Raw genomic sequence first — 2,379 nt, forward strand, 5'->3', positions numbered from 1 at the left:
TCCCTATGTGCATGCCCTGTGCCCCTTTATAAAAAGCCAGTGCCTTCTCTTCCCGCCCTCTTTCCCCTTCTACCCTCACTCAGAGGCAGCCTCTGTATACCCCTCCCCTGTAAATCTCTCCAATGTGGCCTGTTGCATGGTGTGACTCTGTGCCGTTCCCTGGCTCCAAGCTTTGGTACGCTTCCCTCCGCCTCGAAACCCTGACACACATACCACCACACCCTGCTGCATTGCATGGTATTCTGGACCCAGAGTATGGGGAATTCAACACCCTGACTGATGGTTGTTTGAAACAGTCAGAGTACCTTAGTCCAGTTGGCAGTTAGTGGCTAATAAACAGGGTCACATGCTGATGCTTCACAGACTGATGCCCTGGGCTGAGGGACTGGCAGGAAAACAACCACATTATTGTAGCCACTTCCCAAATGATAAGATTTAATGAGCCAAGGATATTTAATTATTTCCAAAAGTGTACCTTCTGGTTTCGATTATGAGCTGGTGGCAGACATCGTTAGCATCAGATCTTCTGGAAATAATTACACACAGGTACAAACAGCCCTGGGCTCAAAATACACTGCCATCATTTTAGTCACACATTAGATTTTCTCATTGCTGAGGTTGTAACTGATGGCCTTGCCCTGGTAGGCAAGCACTCCATCATCAATCCTCAGCCTTCACATTTCAGCTTAAAGAAACATTTAGTTTCATTTACTGTGTATGCATGTTTTGCCCACATGTATGTCTGTTCACATGTGTGTAGTGCCCTCAGAGATCAGAAGAGGGTGGAGCCTCCTTTGGAACTAGAGTTACAAATAGGTGTGATGTAGTTGAAGTTTTTTCTCCAGGTCCCGCCAAACCCCGGCAGTCCGACAGCCCACTTATAAAATAAACACACAGACGCTTATATTATTTAAAAACTGTATGGCCGTGGCAGGCTTCTTGCTAACTGTTCTTATATCTTAAATTAACCCATTTCTATAAATCTATATCTTGCCACGTGGCTCGTGGCTTACCGGCATCTTTACATGCTGCTTGTCATGGTGTGGGCTGGCAGTGTCTCCCTCCTCAGCCTTCTACTTCCCAGAATTCTCTCTCCTTGTCCCGCCTAATTCCTGCCTGGCCACTGGCCAGTCAGTGTTTTATTTATATAGAATGATATCCACAGCAGTGTGAAGTATCATGTAGGTCCTGGGAACCAAGTCCAGTTCCCCTGGGCCATCTCTCCAGTCCCCCATATTTCTCGAAAAATATTAGGTATGATCTGGGTGTGATGGTACACACCTTTAATCCTAGAACTTGAAAGGCAGAGGCAGGCGGATCTCTGTGAGTTTGAGGTCAGCCTGGTCATAGTCAGTTCCTGGACAGCCAGTGCTACACAGTGAGACCCTGTTTGGTACCTTGTGTTGCATTCCCAGAACCCACAGTGGAAGGAGACAATCAGTTCTCTCTCCCTGTTCACATACAGACATCATACACACTCTGACATCATCATCATCAATAATAATAACTTTTTGTTGTTGTTTTTCTAGACAGGATTTAAAAATAGGTTAGAACATTTAAAAAAAAGTATATATAAGGTGTGAGTAGTCAGGGCCATTGGGACGAAGCTGTGGGCATACACTGGGTATTTATTTATTTTCAGACAGTGTTTCACTGAGTAGTTCTCAGACTGAAGATGTAGTTTAGTGATAGAGTGTTTGCCTAGCATGCACATGTCCTGGTGCTCGATTCCCAGCACCACACACACACAAACAAGAAAGGAAAAACAAAAACCTAACTTTCACTGTGCAGTTCTGACTGCTGTGGAACTCACTAGGCTGACCTTGAACCTGGAGATCTGTCTGCCTCTGCCTCATGAGTGCTGGAATCAAAGGCTTGTGCCACAGGGCCTAGATATCCACTGAGTTTTGAATAACGATGAAGAGTTCAGTGAAGAGTCACTTTAAGATTTGTGATATAGGTGGAAGTTGAAGTTCGGGTGATCAGGACATGGGGTCTGTGCAGTGGAGAAGGAAACAGAGAATCTCTGGGGCTTGAGGTATGGTTCAGGGGTAGAGTACTTCCCTTACATGCTTAAGAATGCTGGTGTCCATTCCCAGATTGTAAAAGTTAGATAGGTAGATGGGTGGGTGGGTGGGTGGGTGGATGGAGGATGCATAGATAGATAATGGGCTCTATGCTGCTGGTCCTACTTGAACTATGTATTTAGCTTTTTAAAATTCTAATTAGGGCTGGTGAGATGGCTCAGTGGTAAGGCCCTTGCCCCCAAGCCCGGCAATCTGAGTTCAATTTATGGAACCTGTGTAAGGGTGGAAGGAGAGAACAGACAAGTTGTCCTCTGACCTTTACCAGCACTCTGGCTCTTGGGCCTACACACAG

This window comes from Peromyscus maniculatus, chromosome 3 (assembly GCF_049852395.1).
Source record: "Peromyscus maniculatus bairdii isolate BWxNUB_F1_BW_parent chromosome 3, HU_Pman_BW_mat_3.1, whole genome shotgun sequence".
Lineage (NCBI taxonomy): Eukaryota > Metazoa > Chordata > Mammalia > Rodentia > Cricetidae > Peromyscus > Peromyscus maniculatus.